The 17,961-nt window shown below is 42.5% G+C and overlaps 1 long non-coding RNA gene across 3 annotated transcripts; it reads left to right on the top strand.

Moving 5' to 3' along the window:
- Positions 1 to 12,192: 12,192 nt before the first annotated feature.
- On the top strand, positions 12,193 to 15,861 carry LOC146708982 (uncharacterized). 3 transcript variants are annotated; one of them, XR_014920404.1, is made up of 5 exons: positions 12,193 to 12,475; positions 12,918 to 12,953; positions 13,330 to 13,477; positions 13,839 to 13,926; positions 14,510 to 15,861. It is a non-coding gene; the product is annotated as an uncharacterized LOC146708982 (long non-coding RNA). The 3 variants fall into 3 exon arrangements; XR_014920403.1 differs by having other exon boundaries at positions 12,890 to 12,953; XR_014920402.1 differs by having other exon boundaries at positions 12,193 to 12,953; positions 14,510 to 15,860.
- The last annotated feature ends 2,100 nt before the right edge of the window (positions 15,862 to 17,961 follow it).

The raw sequence follows: 17,961 nt of genomic DNA, 5'->3' as shown, positions 1-17,961 counted from the left end.
TTGGTGTGCAGCTGAACCTTGTGGAGATCCTTGAAGTTCCCCCCACCCAGGTGTCCTCTGCTCAGCGTCCTTGGCCTGAGAGGAATCATTGGGACAGCTTGGTCCCTCTATATCTGTTTCTCTCAGTTGTGTTCATGTGTATGTGTGCGTTCACCGGACCCAAAGCTCACCCCCTCCTTTTACACCCCTGTGGCCATCTCCCTCCGCCTGGTTCCCACACACACTATCAAAGCCCTTTAATGGTTTCTAATTAGCTCCCCATCTGCTGGTGACAGCGCACTGGTGGCATGCTAAAGCACCCATTGAGAGCATAGGCATTGTGCTCTGGAATACTTTCCACTCCAGTGGCAATTGCCTGGAGAGCGAGCTTTAGCTGGGAGTGCGTGTGTTGTGGGGAGGAGTGGGTGTTCAGAGGTGGGGTGGGGGGACTGGGAGTCTTCTCTACGGCTAGGGGTTCGGGGGAGGGCCGGGGTGGAGGGATACACAATGAGAGACAGTGTTACAGCTTGTTGCAAATCTAATAACACCAGAGTCCCTTTTCCGTTCAGTGGTCATCCCCATCACCCACCAACCCTCCGTCCGCCTAGCAAGTATTTCCCCTCAGCCCTCCCCCTACTTCTTTCGGTTTGACATCACACAGGTGCCATTTTGGATGTTTTAACACAAACTTTATATTGAGGCTGTAGTTAAACTCCAAACACAGCCTGAAGAGATTCTGCCTTCTTGGACTGAACAGCAAACGCACCTCTATAGACACTGTAAATGCAGCCTAATGAGGCCTCTTCATTAGCACAACCTGTCTGTGTGTGAATACTGGCTTTTTGTCAGCTCTTACAAGCCCCTCTCCTTTCCAGGACTTCCAGCAGAGTCCAGGTCCGCTAGTAGCAGAAGGGGAAGCCAGCTGTTCTCAGCTGGTTGCCACAAGATGCCTATGGGGGACAGGCCTGATTGCTGCTGGCTAGCTGCCCCCTGCTGCAGGCAGGAGATGGAGAACAATAAATAAGAGCTTCTGCCTGCGCTCACATGTCCAGCGTTACCTAATTTTACCTGGGACATCCCTGTTGAAATGCATATTGTCTGCAAATGCATAATTTACCCTTAGAGTGAAATCAAAAGTGATGCATTTGTTGTAGTTTGCAAAGTATGTATTTTTGCCATGTGAGAACACAAGCTGCTCCTGAACTCAAGAGAAGATGGGAACTCATTCTGTTGTTTTTAAGATTCCATGGTAACTGAATGCATCCCTTTGAAATGACAAGCAAGGCCTTATGTTAAGCCACATATTTGTGTGTGTGTCTCTGTGTGTTGTGAGACAAATGGCTCGTCACCTGACCTCTCTCTTCATCCCACACACACACACACAGACACACAAACGTGCACATCCCCACAGCTGCACAGAGGCGTCCAGTCAGCACGGCCAGGGGACATGGGAGCCAAAGCCCAACGATGGAGCATGGACAGTGGCAGCTGGGGAGCTGACAAAGCCCCATTCAGAGGGCCCAGACCTGGGGACAATGGCTGGGCCAGGCTGAGCTCTCTCCTCCACTCTTCCACCAAAAGATTAATACTTCAGATGGGCTTCCCTGTGGCAGGCAGGGCTAAAAGGAGAGCCCTCCTATTTGTCACTGAGCATTGTGCGAGTCGCCTGAGAACCAACCTCTTGGATGGGCTTGACAAATGAGAGCCGCCATTGACAGTGAACAGATTGGGCCTGCCACTTTTGTTTTGATTGTGGAGCGGTTATAATCAAGTTATTTGGGCCTCGGGGAGTTTTTGTTTCTTGCTCCCTGACGCTCTTGACACCAAAGTCCCACCTTAGCAGTCTCCCCTGGCTCATATGTGATTTGAGCCTGCTCGAGTTTCCCCTCCTGTTTGTTGTTTCTATTTATCAAAGCTGTATAGAAGGAGCACTAGTGGGAGGAAGTCAATTTCTTTGGGTGTGGGAATCTTTTCATGCAACCTCCAGAAGGCAGCGCAGGTGCAACAGGTGTAGGTGTGTGTTTTCTTGTCACAGTGGAGCCACAGTGTGGGGTCATTGTAGTGTTTTCTATGCAGATGTCCCTTGTGCACATGACCTGAATAATGTGTTAAAAGAAAAAGCTCAGCCAGGGGACTACAGTAACCAGAGACCCTGTTAGGTAAGGGTGAATGCAAGCTGCTCGGGTGTGCCTCTTCCTCCTCCACCTCCTCCTCCTCTACCCCCCACCTTCTCTGGCACCCTGTGAACGCAGGTGTTTAGCCCCCAGCAAGCCAGCATTTCAGGTTAAACTGTAGGAACGCTGCCCCGCCTTCACACCGTGAACAAGAAGTGGCCGCAGAGTACACAGCGTCACACCTGCACACCTGTGCTCCTAGTACATGCCTGTGTTTTGCTACTGCGATTGCATCACATGATTTCTCAACAGGAAGTGTTCCGACTTTGGAGTTGGCCAGAGAAGAAAGCATGCATTCAGCATGTTATATGCAAATGTCATTTGTTAGCCCCATAGCCAAATTAAACTGACCTAAAAATCAGCCTCTTTGACTGAGGCTGATAAGGCTAGAGTCACTCTTTGCATGTGCTGTAGCTTCAGCAACAGAGGCCAACGCCATCTGCCATGTCTCTCCTGGTGTTATTGCCACGCACTGGCCAGCAATTCTCATGATAAAGGAATGCAGCCATCTTTAAACATACATCGAACCCCCACCCCCAAGTGACATAAGCGTCATTCCTCAGTTCCCATCCTCTCATCGAGTGTCCCCTCATGTACCCGTGTGTGCATCACCCACTTACCCCCCCCCCCTCATCCACCCCTGGCTCTGTTGGGTGCTTCCACTGCCAGTCATCCCGTCCCCACCGGCTGCCCGGTGAAGATCCTCCTCTGGTTCCCACGTAGCGCTGAAAACCACGCAGCTAAGACAAGCGCCCTGCTTTTCACCCGGGGCCCTGGTCCAGGAATTTGCTTGTGAGAATCTTTGATGCAGCAGAAGGTGCCCTACTTTTAAACCTCATTCTTCTCCCTGGGATTGTTTCAGAGAGTTTAACAAAAGAGGAAAGAGTCTGTGTGCGGGGGTCAGCAGGGGTGTGTGCATATGTGCATCTAGGTTATAGTCGCGTGCACGCCTGTGTTTATGCAGCGGCGTGTATGTATGTGTGCGTGTGCACGTGAGAGGGGAGGGCCGGAGGATTATAAAGAGGAAGTGAATGGGAAGTACACACTCAGTGGCAAAATAAGAGGGAGACATTCCTTTGCTGCCCCTCCCCTCCTCTTCCCTGCTCTCCCTCTTTCTCTTCTCTCCATCCGCTGTGGCAGGGCCCTGGGAAAATCAAACAGGTGGTTTGTGCCTGGCAGGAAAGCTGGCTGGGCCTGGGGTGGGCAGGCCTGCAGGCTGCTGGGGGCTATCAAAAGCTCTTAGCCCCAGCTTTAGGCCAGCACTCTGAATGGCCCTGGGCTTCATTATCATGTGAATTCTGGGAACTGCCCCGGGCCCCCAGTAACACCAGTGAGCTGCCCATATGGTGTTCGCTTGGCAACTAGGGAGACCCAGTCCCCCACACACATACACACACATCCCTCCACTCCCAAAACTACTCCTCCATTCCAGCACTTCTGATATCAAGGGAGGACAAGGAGAAGAGAGAGGCCCAGAGGCCTCAGCCTCTACTTTCTTCTGGGGAGGGGGGGCAGGACCACACAGAGCAGCACTGGGCAGTCCTCCGGGACCCTGGATGACACTACTGCCCCACGGAGCATTACAGCTAGCCCAGATCTGGGTGTATTTAGCCACTGAATTAGCATTAAAGACACATTCTAAAGCTGTCAATTTAGCATCAGAAGCCAGCGCTTTGACTGATAGAGATGTCGGCAGCCTCTTCACTTTTTGGAGGGGGCTCCTAATCAGACACCCACCGCTTATCATTCAAGCTTACAGGGGAGTTTGCCTCTGAGCGATCACTATTAAGGCTGTTTGTCATCTACAACGTGCCAATCTGGGTTGACAATTTTTCCCTCTTTTCTTCTCATTTTCTTCTCACACACAAAACATTTCATAAAGTTTCATTATTTGATGATTGGCAAAAGATTTGACGTTTTGTAAAAATCATAAAATCCCCTTTAAGGCTGGTGGGTTATTTTAAACAGATTTTTTCCAAAAATATATATTCATATTATTTCTTTTGTCTCATAGCTATGATTTCTGTTGAACAGTGGATTAAAATGAGAGGTTTATGGAGCAAGCCGGGCGCAGCTCTCCAACGGCAAGATGGCCCGATAAGTTCATTTACATGAATAATTTGTCTGAAACTCTGCCGCAACCAGGCCTTTAGCGAGCTGTAGCGGTCAACATGCTCCTAATCATGTATCCGAGCATTACTACTACCGATAGAGCTGCATTAATGTGCAGTGGGAGTCCCAAACAATCTCCCATAAGAATTCGATTTAAATTAGCAGTGCGAGAAAACCCCCAGTGCGATCCATCCGAGTTAAATAGCCTCGTGAGTCATCTGATTTTCCTGGATGAGGATGAGGACTCTTCTTTAGAGGAGATGTCACTTAACAACAGAGCAGGAATGCTGATCCGGCTCCCGCAGATGGCCACCTGTGTTATAGTGTAGTGGGGGCAGGAGAGCTGGGAGGAGGAAGTGTGTGAGCAATGTGTTATACGTGCCACATGATCTCATGCTGATGAAGAGACTGTGGATGGCTCCGGCATTGTTCATTGTGATCACTGATGTGTGTGTGTGTGTGTGTGTGGGGGGGGGTATTTATATATCTCTTTGTGTGTGTGTTTGTACACATGTGTGAGCTTAGATGATCTTATATAGCACATGTGGACAATCTAGGCAGCTTACTTCACCCCTTGCACCTGCGATGAAGAAGGCAAGGTATGGAAAACAGAGGGAGAGAGAGAGAGAGCTGAAAGTGTGATCTGACTTCTGAGGAACTCTATTGGTGATTCATGCTGTTACACATGAAGCGATTCACTCCCTCTGCAGCTGTGCGGGCCACATGTTCAATATGATTTCACAACATCTTCCATGTCCTTGGAAATTCCTTCTTCTTCTTTTTTTTTTCCACGGAGCCTTCTCGCCCCCTTCTCTCCTGTCAGTTTGCTGGCGGTGTTGTCCTGACACAGAGGCAGGTGCATGTCTTAGTCACTCTTCTCTTCCCCGAATGGCTCCGTATTTCACTCAGGCTTGAGTCAGCTAGAACGGTTCGACATAAAAACGTCTTTCAGAGTCATGTGTTTATCTTACAGTGAGCTTCACAGTGTGATGGTGTTGCTGTTATTCACTCAGCTTACCTCTGCTGCCTTGAGGTGTCAACAGCCAGGTGCTAGCAGCGATTTCTCACCTTGTGACACCAGAGTTACTCAGCGTTTCTAGGTTTCACTTCCTGCTTTTTGTTCGCGTTACATGTTTATCTTTGCACTAGTGCTCTCACTTATACTAGGATTCGATCCATGTCCAGTTGCGATCCAGGGAAACGTCTGTGGACTCCCACCCAGGATGACGTGTGTGCTGGGGCTGTGATTCATCCCACAGCTGCCCCCCTGACCTGCTCCAGCTCTGCATGAGCAAAACAGCCAATGTTCAGACTGCTGTTTACAACAAACTCGAGTTCATAGCAGTGGAAAAAGCAAAGCTGCTTTCACACTTGGAATTTGCGATAATACCATGTTCAGTTATCCAGGTAACATGATTGTTCCGCACAGATTAAGGCTGCGCTCACGTGAGACTTGGATTCTGCGTGGCTTGATTTTGTCAGAACTTTGATGTCACTGCATGGTAATGCGCTTGAGCCCAGGGCCTCAAATATATTTGATGAACAGTCCTCTGGTTAGCCATTAATTAAGTTTTTCTTTTTAAATTATATTATTTTAAAAATGAAATCCTTGTTTCTTTACATTTGAGTGCATATTAATAAAAAGAAAAAAAACTTTTAAGAAGCCAGATTTAGCGCTAAAGGCTAATAAGTTTGTTTACACAGTACAAACACAGCAGGGATGCCGTGATTGAGTGCACCAAATTGGCCATGGTGCTGACACTGAAGCTCATCTGGTATCAAGCATTACATAAGTAAAAATTAAATGGAAGTCATTTGTCAGTGTCATTATAGAGCCCTGTTCTTGCTCTCAGTTACATTTATTTCACCACAGCCGGTCACAAACTGCACATCCAGTGCTGTTCTTTAGCAGGCACATAACTGAGGAACATCAGCATCCTGCCAACACGGGAAAGTTCCAAATTCCTCTCAGTATCGTCCTAATCAAAAGCATTATATCAAAGAACACGGTGACCCTTAGAGTGCTTTGCAAAGGGAACACTCCCGCATGTGGTTTCAGAAAAGCATGAGCATCTTTAATAGAGAATCTGCTCTGTTTGGCCAAACTACCTGACAGAAATACAGAAAACTGCCTCAAGTGTGGATAAGCTGTGCATGTGGGAACACAAACAACATCCACTCCAAACCATCATCTATTAAAATTCTTGACGGGCTCAAACCCCAAAATGGCTTACAGATACCGAATATTTTCATATTTGAAAAGACAAAAACAGCTAAGAAAGGTGCTGTGGGATGGAGAAGGAATGCTATTTGCTCATTGCAAACAATGCTAATGATAGAGCTATTATTGTTAACGATAGCTTGTTAACCTTACTATCCTCAGTGACTGTTCACTATGAGATATTGTGGGATTGCACAACTTGCTGGCCACTTCAGGGGCATTTTATCTGTCATGTAAAAATGAACCAAGGTCATGGTTGAGGTATTCGTGGCATGCCAGTATGCATGAACATTAGCCTAAGGCCAGTGGTGGCCCTTGGTGACTTGTCGTGTTGCATTTTGTGTGAGACAGAATTACTGTGACATTGCAGTTCAGAAGGGTGAATTTCTTTGTAACTTATATAACAATAGTCGTCATAGGAGACTAATCCTTCCTAACGTTACCTAATATTACCAAAACGCAGCTAGTGTCAAGAATACTGCCTCACCAGTGATTAAAAGCACAAAAATAACAATTACGTACAAAAAAACGCCACAACTCCAGTATGCCACAACATTGTTTTTGTGCAGCCCTCAATCATACACTGAACTCCTGATTTACTGGAAATGCTGTAATGTAATAGTTTTAGGGGAAATATAAGGTGACATCATGGAAAGTACAAATACAGAGAATTTATCAAATGCTTCTCAGATAGTAACCTGTGAAAGCATGACCGCTGGGTATCAAATATCTGTTTGCTTAATACACGAGTGTTGACGAGTAGCATTTGTCATCTCTTTATTGTTTACTTTGCCCATTTATTTGAACATTTCTATTTTACTTAATCTTTCTATTTACCTAAGAAAATAAAGGTTTCTGGTATAATCTCTACGTAAAGCTGCTTGTCATTGATACATCAGTTTGGAGGATGATAGCTTATTTTTATCTAGCAAATAGATTCCGGACTATCATCAATTAAATGCTTGTTTGCTTGCAACATGAGCGCTGACAGGTAGCATTTGATATGTGGTATCTCTAAGAAGCCATTTGTATTGTTTCATGAAAGTTTTTACTTCTTAATCCCCCTCTCTACCCACCCACACACACATGTTTTTATCCCTCTTCGCGCCAAAAGTGCCAGCAGGAGAAAGTGAAAGAAAAGAGAATGGGCCTCCGAAAGGCGAGGAAAGAGAGTTGAGTCAAGGAGCAAGTGAGTGAGATGGAGAATGAGAAAATGAGAAGGAGAGACAGCATGGATTCTTTTCTTTGGGGCCTTAAAGACATGTTTCCCTCAGATGTTGGCTCTTCTTCAGATGCTAATAGTCCACTATTCCCAAGCTGGGCCTTAGCATAACAATGCAGTGGAAGTGAAAGAGCTAAACCTCTGCTTTCTTTAAGAAGCCAAAGCTGGGCTTTTCTCGTAGACTAATGCCCCTTTCTCTCTTTGTGCTCCCAGTGAAAGGCCTGTGGAACGCAAAGGCAAGGTGATCACAGAGTTTACTGAAAATGAGACTGAAACAACACATGTGCCTGGACTAAAACTGCATTGGTGAAGTCACTGAAACTCAGGAGAAATGACCAAATATAGAGCAGTGAGCTGGATGGCCCCAAGCCAGGGTACTCACTCTCTCAAGTATGATGACAACAGCCATTTTGGATATTATCAGCTTTTGCTTTTAAAGCTGTGCTGAATTATGTCTGTTGGAAGACTCCAACCCAAATGTTATGACTGTGTGTCCATGCTGATTCCAAGATGACAGTGTCCCATCTGAAATACAGTTGTGTGCCTGAAGAGTTGTTGGATGAACTGAAGTCTGACCTTGATGAGGCTCTAGATACTGTTTGTAAGGTCCTGATAGCCCTTGATAACAAACCCAGACCATATGGCTTTCTGCTTTATCATTTATCAGGGAAAAATAAATGAGATCAGAGGTAAAGGACATGCAGGAGGACACAAAGATACTGTTGGTCGCACTGGTTGCTTCAAAACATCACAACTTCAAATTATCCAAGTTTGTGAATTGTTGGGCTATTCCTTCTTGTTATATGCACTTCATTATTTTGGCTTTTTATGAATAAGGGTTTAGTGAAATTTGAAAAGACTTCAGAGGACACACACTGAGATGTGGTTTCAAGACTGACCGCATGTTTATGACACAGAAGCAGATAAAAAATATTCTGCGCTCAAAATAGGTGACAGTTGAGCCAAAGGGAATTCAAAGTTTTAAGGAAGAAGTCAGGAATTTAAAGAAATGAATGCTGCAGTAGTCATTAAATGTAAGTTAGTTAAGATTTACTTTTCAGCAAATGGAAGTAGAAAAGTTTGGATAAGACAAGGGGAAACAGTGCATTTTACAGATACAGAATAAGTCCAGATAAAGCAGCCATATACTTTATATAAAAGATGGCCATAGTGATGTTTTGTGAAGTCTAATTTTAAAGACTTATAACCATATATGGACATACATGAAGCTGGAGTGCTAAGCTATCAGCTAACCTATTAGCTGATACCTTTCATGAGCAGCACAATAGCATTAGCTTTCAACGCTAGCAAGCTAACCTAGCTACACAAACAGGTACCTGGCAAATAGTTCTAAGTAATATAAGGAGGTGCCCAAATAACACACATGTACCACTTAAATGGAAGTACACAGTACGTGTATTTAAAAAAAGAGTCTACTTTTACTTAAGTAAAACTGAAAAAGTACTGGCTCTGAAATGCACTTAAGGTGTAAAAGTAAAAAACAGCTCTTTGGAGGACATTGCTACCAGCTGCAAACTAGCAGACCGAAACTAATGTCATATTAATATAGTAATAACATAATATTCATTTAAAAAACCTATAACCTAATATTACCTCCGTACCTAAGCAGAAAAATAGTATAGGGTTAAAATGGGATTTGGCACCGTGAGGAAAACAATCACATAAATAAGTCACAATAATTTTGAGCAGAAGCACATTTTGTATATAGGTTGTGATCAGCTGAGCAGTGCTACAGCTCTTTGTGGATTTAGCAAAGCTATTCAGCACGATATAAGCAGGTGTTATATGTAGTGGTTTACACATTTGCTTAACAAGCGAAAGGTTGTTGGTGCATTTCCAGCGGAAAGCACAAATACCTTTGGGGTTACATCAGGATGGGAATCTGGCATAAAAATCTGCCACGTCTAACCTGCAGAGCTACATGCTGTGGCGACTTCTTGTTACAAGGGAAACTAGCTTCTATGAGCAGATGCTAGCTATCATGGCTGAGTTCCAACACTCCGCATAACGATAGAACAAAGGGAAAATTCAGTGGGTCAGTCGAATCAGCATCAACACCTTAGATTGAATGTGACATCTGCTACTCTCGAAGTAAGCAAGTAAGTAAGTGTATTTTTAAAATGAAACTAAACTTCACCAAGACATCGTGTGTAGCTCGAATATCTGTTGAGTGTAGATTTCTAGTTTTCAAATGTCACTGACCAGTCCTTTTAAAATAACTCATCTTCTTCCTCTCTTCTTTTGTCTTTCTTACATCTTCCTCCATCTGTGAGAGGGAACATCTCACTTTTCCTCAGAGGTATAACAACTCTACTGTTAGCTAGCAAGCACACATTTTTGGCTCTTTTATCTCTTTGTCTACGCTGTTCCTTCCATTTACGTTTAAATCAGTGTGATGTTTCAAGGTGTGAAATAATAACTCCCCTCAAATATCTTAAATCTAAAATAAAGAGGCTGTTTTCAAAATATAAGGAGTACAGGTTTTAAAAAAATCAGAAAAAGAAATACTCAAAACAAAGATCCCTGAAAATACTATTTAAGTACTGTAAATTGGCATGTGTACTGCACTACCCCCTGCCTCTGCTAACATACAAACTTCACCAAAACTGAAACACAGACTTTTTGATCGCCAGCACCTACAGCTACTTCAGCCAGCTGTCAGACAAATTTAATATCAGATTAACATCATGTCCACTATAACAAATTGTTCTTTCTGCCATATATATATATATATATATATATATATATAGATATATAGTATACTGGGGCCTTTAATACAAGGTGTTCGTCGTGCCTTGCCACTGGTAAGGTCATATTTATGCTTGCCATTAAGGAGCAGGTACAGTATTTTCCTGAATGATACTTAAATGATACAGCCACATCAGTGCTGATGTAGGAGAAGTCAAAACCCGAGCCAAAGAAATTGCATAATTTTTCTCAGAAAGTCTAATCTTTTTTTAAACTGTTGCAGCATTTCCATCTGTATAATATGTGAATCTCTGATCTACTGCGCTGATAGATCATTAAAACTGTGGTAGAATTTGATTGTTGTCTTCAACCTAGCTGCAGCAGCAGGTTCCAAAAATCAATAGGTGGACAACCAGCAAAAATGAGAGCATAAAAGCATTTTTACTCTCTCTGGTCTAGAGACTTAATTTTCCAGCTGCAGTGAAGTTGCCACTTGCGGCCAGATAGAAATGCTGTCACTGATAAGCCCTTAAACGCTTCAGCATAGTGACGTGCGATTTCTCAGAAAACCAGATTGGCTTTTATTTGTATCAAAGTGATAACAGCTGTCTAAGAGTATCATTGCATTATCAGCTGATTACATTTAAACATTCCTCTTTACTTCATAGGCCAGACTCCTGTCCTAACAAACACCCTTTTTCAAAAGGAACAGCGTAGAGTTAGCTGCTTTACAGTTTTTGCCCACTGCTTGAACACATTTTGCAAAACTCCGCTCTCTGTGCCAAAACTGTACACACAAGTACACATGACACAACACTGGGAAATATACCATTCACATCTGTGCCAAATTGAAACTCCACTCCCAAAACCTAAACTCTGCTGTCAAAACCTAATATTCCTTTGTCAAAATGTAACTCTGTTGACAAAATGACACATACTTGCATCATATGCAAACACTTACAGATCAGGGGGAACACACTAGTCTCCTTTACATAAAACACTGCAGTCCTTGATTTCCATTGTTTATTCAGAAGGCACATTTACAGGAGACACATTTCCAAACAACCAAAAACGCAAATAGACCTACCCAATGTTGTACATTGCAGTACCATGAATTCAGATAAAGCAAAAAAAACAACAACAACACAATAATACTGCAATAGAAAAAACACTATACTGTAAACACAAAAAACCATGAGAATTGTGCATAAGTGGGCTCATGGATCCCGCCGTCTGTTGGGGTCTGGCCACAGGACCTCATCAACATCGCAAGCAATGTCCTCTCCCGCTGGGCACCGGGGAAAATATCCTCTTGCGTGTCGAAACCATCCATGGATTGCTGTCACCTGAATGTCGCCGCAGGCCTGTTCCATTGCCTGCAGAAGAGGCATGCGGGCATGTGGTTGGCGGTCATATACTCGCCATCTCCAAGCCGAAAAAAATTCCTCTATAGGGTTTAAAAATGGTGAGTAAGGGGGCAAGTATACCACTTCAAATTGATTGTGGTTGGAGAACCAGGCCTGGACCAGAGCAGCCCGATGGAAACTGACATTATCCCATATCACCACAAACCTGGGCTGATCTGGTCTGTTCTGTACAACTATATCATGGAGAGCATCTAGAAATGTGAGTATGTGTTGGCTATTGTATGGACCTAGTATTGCATGATGGTGCAGAAGCCCTCGAAGGCATATGGCGGCACATAATGTGATGTTTCCCCCGCGCTGCCCTGGGACGTGCACAATTGTCCTTTGGCCAATTACATTACACTGAAAAAAAGGGACTGGCCATCTCTTGGATTTATGTAAGCATCTTGCATGTATTTAACACAATTGCCTCATGTTTTAAAGATAAATGTAACTATATAGTGTAAAAACTACATGATATGCAGAAAGGGTGTATTAAATTGTTTATATCATGTTCAGGTGAAGTAAGTCAATAAGATAGCAACGTTAAATCTCGTGAAACCACGCGTGATTTCATCTCGCGGGCTTTGGATCGTGGTTTAAAAAATGCATCCATCTCAGTCAAGTCGAGCAGCCAACTCTACGTTTTTTGGTATGTCTTGATTTTTTGAATTAATATTTACCATATTTCAGCCAAATGTAGTTAAACGTCTAAAGTGCCGCCATGTAACATGCTAAAAAAGAGCCGTTAGCTTATTTGCTGTTTTATCTGTTATCAAAGAATTGGCGCTTTTTCATTTGAATTTGTCTTTGACACAAGAGCCGTAATATCACATTAAACCTAATTACGAGGCACTCATAACATAATTTGGTTTTCTGTGTGAATAGATTTGTCAACTGACTCTTCAGTTACATTGTGTATTTACTGCACCGTGGTGTTAGTGAGATTTTGGACATTGAACAGCTTTAGCTAATATCATCAGCGGCATTATGCTAGCTTACATCCCTACCCCTCCTGCCCTCACCTGCTGTCCTTTTGTTTTTGTTTTTGTTGATGCACATTGAGAGACCACATCTATTCTGCATTTCACCAGGAGTCAGCTGATGGATTGTGGGTTCAAGGTGTTATGGTAAGAAAGTATATTCTATTTTCGCTTAAGGTTTCTGTAACTTAATTATAATAGGTTTTTTATAATTATTAGGTGCATGCATACTCAAATAGACCACCCTATTAATACAACTGAGAAATCCAAAATCTGCCATAGGTTTGACTTATACCTGTATGTATTGTCAGAAAGGTGATTACTGGACTCACATTAATGCACACTTGAACTAAAATGAGGTTGTAACTTGTGGGTTCTTGGGTTGCAAATCAGAAATAAACATCTTTGGATTTTTTTAATCCCATAAGATCTGGAAACACAGTTTTTATTCAACAAAACATTACTGATTATTAACCAAGCACAGTGCCTGCTGTTATTTCAAAATAATTTTATGTCATTTCAGATGAAATGCAGCATTCCAGTGCATCCCAACCATGCCTTTACAGGTTTCTGACGGAGCTGAGTTTCTCTCTGACAGTCTGCTGAAAGTGTTTGCAAAGTGATCGGGGGAACAGGGCACAAAGCTAAAGGATGTAGCTGCCATGATGACAGTAAGAACTTTAAAATTCTTTAACTACAAAGTGTATATGTATTGCATTAGGTCAGTAAAAGATTTTTATGCTGCATCCATTGAAACAGTCAACTATTACCTGTGAGTACTGATTCCACCGAAAGGATGCCATAATTTTCGTCATGCATTTACTGGCCCACTGAGAAAAATTGATCTTTTTAAAAAAATAAATGTTCTGGAAACTATATATCCATAAAGTTGATGTCAAACAGGAACTTTTGATATTGCTTTGTAGATGCTGGTGTTGCATGTTGACTGGTTTAAGTTTTGGTCTGGGATCATTTTCTTCTGTGCTACTGAAAAGTTCACAAATCTCTGTTTTCTTTGTTATAATACTTTAGGATGACATTAATGCTCAAAGGGAGTCTCATCAAAGTGCTCCGCATCTGTGTGAAAGACAATTGCAACATCTTGGTGCAGGAGTTCATGGTGAGTGTTTTATGAGTAGATTGTGGCTTTGCAACATTTTAAAATGCATTTAGTTATCCACTTGATCCTCATTGGACCAGTTAGGACCAGTAGTCCTCTTTAATAATTTGAAGTTCACATGAGGCCTGGTAGTGAACTCAGCCGCCGGCCCTTGAGGCCCCACCCCCCTGTATTAGGGGTCACATCAGTGTGAAAAAACTTTAAATTTGTCATTCTAGTGAACAAAGGAAAATCCCACCAATATTTACATTAGCTTTTGTTTGAAAAAAAAAAAGACCAACAGCTAACCAAATTGTGGGGCTGAAAGTCTAAATTCTAACATCTTCTGAGTGACAAAACCTGGATTTCTGATGGGCCGGTGTCTTTCTAAGAAAAACGAATGTAAAGCATTTGAAATTATGTTTTTCACCCTCTCTTAGAAACTCTGTTAGACCATGAATGGCAGCATGGCAGGCCACTCTTTGGCTATAGCTATTTACTATGTTGCTTGCATTGGTTTAAATTACTCTAACATTAGAACTGGTAGATTCAAAAGAGATGAGTTTAAAAAGGAATCTTAAAGAAATGTTTTGTGTTTAACCAGGACTTGACTGAGGCCACTGCACAGATTGAGAAAACCACAATGAACATCTGTCTCCAGAGGATGCACCAGGCAATGACTTTTCTGACGTTGGCATCATCATCGAGGGTATAGTAGTTCTTCAAGATCTGGATAACGTGACCTTTGCAGTAGCCATGCTGTTTGGACCTTTTTTATTCCTTCAATATGAGTTACCCATCACAACTCTGCTACACTTTTGAGGTGATTCAAAGGGTGGTAATTGAGTTGGAAGCAACTCAGCTCTCAAGAAAAGCTCACAACTAAGACAAAACTGCTCCTGCAACGAAGCTCACTGTTATGCATGTGAGGTGACCAGCTCTAGGTGAGAAGACATTTAAATCTCACACTTGTTCTGCTGCATTTTTGAAGCTCAATTCCAGGAACAGATCGCAGGGTTCATTTTTATATACACTGCAACTGCCATGAGGACGAGCCGTTTTTTTGTTGTTGTTGTTGTTTGTTTTTCCTTTTGCTCTGTACAAGTTCTCTGTCTGTTTGGCAGCATTTTTAAATTTCTCTTTGTATTTTTTCTTTCTTTTACTAGTGAAGAGATGTAGCATGAACAGTTATACAGTCTAAATATCCCATATGGGTCGTGTGAAATGGTATTTTCAGTTTCATTCAGTTGAAGTAAGGAACGTTGAATATTTCTAAGCTTGCTGTTTTGAACCAAGATGTCACAGTATGATCAGTGCCGTAATTTTTGACAGTCACTCACCGTATCAATGTTATTTTTGCATCTCTTGAATAAAGGTTTTGACCTGCAAGTGCTAATTTCTTTAGTTATTGGGGTAAAATGGGTAATGTTAATAGGAAGGTGTTTGCCAATTCAGTAACCTAATTTAATGTTAATGGAAACTAACATTACCTCAAATTGTTTAGTTATAATTGTTGTTTAACTGAATCTTGACGTCAGAGGCCTTAAATAGAATGTTTTGTATTGTTCTTTCCCAACATTTTTCAAAAGAAAGAGTCTAATTTCTTTGCTGTGATTGATTCCAGAGAACACGGAAGAACTGACATTATTTAACTGTTGGTTTATATAGATTCAGTAGTGGAGTAATGTCAGTTTAATTCTTTACCTACTGTCAATGCAGTGAAATTAGACATTTTGTTTTGAAAGGTTACTGGTGGATGCCAGCAACCATCTTGGAAGAGAACAATATAATCTGTTATAAGGCCTCCATTTGAAAATTGTGTATTTGATACTAGAATATAATAGCAAAATGTAATTTGAAGATAACATGTAGTATTTAAGTGACCAAGTAGTATTGGGTAAAAGTTATTGAATGGTGTTGGGATAAAGTGAGAAAATTGTGAAGGATTAAAATATTTCAAGAGCTCAAATTACTTCATCAAAACATGTTTAAGTCACATTTTATCAACACAAATTGCACAGGTTTATTGAACATGAATAAATTGTGTTAATTTAACTCAATTGTTTAAGTTGCTGCCAAAGCAAAACATCTGTGTGCAACAAATGTCCACCATTGAATTAAGTAAATCCAACAACATATTTTTTTCAGTGTACGACCCCGTCGTCTTGTTTTGCTCAGGTCGAATCCAGCTTCATCAATGAAAATGTATTCATGAGGCTGTGCAGCTCCATCCATGGCCAAGATTCTCTGAAAAAAAGGGGAACATATCACTGTACTACAGTGCTACACATACAGCACCCTCACCCCATCACACAGGTACCTGTGTAGCTCTCAGAATAGATCCATGTGGTACTGATATGGTACATATTCAGCTGCTACTGGACTTCACCAATACTCTATTGTAAATGTAAGGGACAGTTACACGTACCCGTACATATTCAGCTCGAAGTCCTTTGACCCTGTCACTGTTCCTCTCGAATGGGACTCTGTAGAGCTGCTTCATGGTGATGCTGAGTTTACCCAAGATGCGTCTGATGGTGGTGATGCTCACATGGTTTATGTTGCTGAACACTCGCCTGTCTGCAAGTATTTTCCGTCGTAGCTGGTGGAGACGGATGGCATTGTCTGCCCTCACTAGGTCCACAACGGCAAGTTCCTGCTGTTGTGTGAACAGGCGTTGCCGTCCTCCCCCAGGTCTTCGGGTCATTCTGGAGGAATACAACCACATATTGTCATCGGTTTGCTTATTTTTCTTACAGTACTTTACTGTATATACTGTATCATCCACTGTACAACACTGTACTTCAATATAAGGAATCAGCCACTTTGGCTGCAAAAGGAGCATTAGCACCCCGTACACTTGATATGGTAATGTGATATACTGTAGAACAGTGCTATGAAACCATCTGAGTAGAGCAGAAGGTATGGAGGTGCAGACATACCTGTTTTCTAGTCCGAATGTTCGTATTATAGATGCCACTGTGAAGCGGCTTAGATGTGGGTGGACTCTCTGCCCAGCTTCCCTCATAGTCAGGCCATGGTTGATGACATGGTCCACCAAAGTTGCTCTTATTTCATCAGAAATATGGGTCTGTGCATGGCCTCTTCGGCCTCCTCCTCCTCTTCCTCCTCCTCCTCTACCTCTTCCTCTTGCTCTCCCTCCATCCATGCTTGCAAAGTTCTTGAAATGGCTACGCTGAGGGCTTTTTGTAGTTGGCTAATTGGTGTTCGGTTTTGCAAGTAAGTGCCTTCAGGTGTGTATTTGAGTGGTTGCAATTACCCGATGTGTTTTGTATTTTGGATACATGTGTTTTCCGAATGGCACCCTGAAATTTCATTTTGTGAGCGAAGTGTCTTATGTATGAAATAGAGTGTAGCATGCAGGACCATGTGTGTTGCATAAAGGAGTAAGTGTGTTGCATAATTGGAACTGGGGTGCAAATCAGCGCTTTTGTTTAAGGTATGGGTACATGTGTTTGAGGTATGGTAACAAAAGCTTCAAGTTGTGTTACTTTAGTCTAAGCATGGGTTTATAGTGTTCAAGCAACGGGCAAAAACTGTAAGAGTTACCAGCTTTTAACCTTTTAACGCCTACAGTGTTTTCCATCTCTTTTCCTATCGCTCTCTCTCCATCCTTACAGCTCTACTTTACTCACTCTCTCTTTATGCAGATAAGCAGTTGGTCCAGGTGCAACACAGAGGAAGTTAGCACCTCCTCAGCACAGAGACACACTCTATTTACATGCAAAACACTGGGCTTAGTCAAAAAACGTGTGAACACAGGTGTGTGTGTGTGTGTGTGTGTGTGTGTGTGTGTGTGTGTGTGTGTGTGTGTGTGTGTGTGTGTGTGTGTGTGTTTGTGTGAGAAAGGCAGAAAGACAGAGAGAGAGAGACTGGGGTACGATGGAGATGTTGTTACTGGAGCCACTAATCTGTTTGTCCTGATGTACTCTGTGTTTGCTCCGGTACTGTTGGATCCCAGCATTGTGTAATTAGACGCTTTGTGGAAACAGTTTTCTATTGTCGACTGGAGTAGATTGCAGAAGAAGCAGCAGC

The sequence above is a fragment of the Copadichromis virginalis genome, linkage group LG5 (assembly GCF_057382275.1).
Source record: "Copadichromis virginalis isolate Kocher_CV1m ecotype Utaka linkage group LG5, C_Virginalis_male_GT1.1, whole genome shotgun sequence".
NCBI lineage: Eukaryota > Metazoa > Chordata > Actinopteri > Cichliformes > Cichlidae > Copadichromis > Copadichromis virginalis.
The sequence above is the reverse complement of the archived record's forward strand: the minus strand, read 5'-3'. Positions and strand labels throughout refer to the sequence as shown.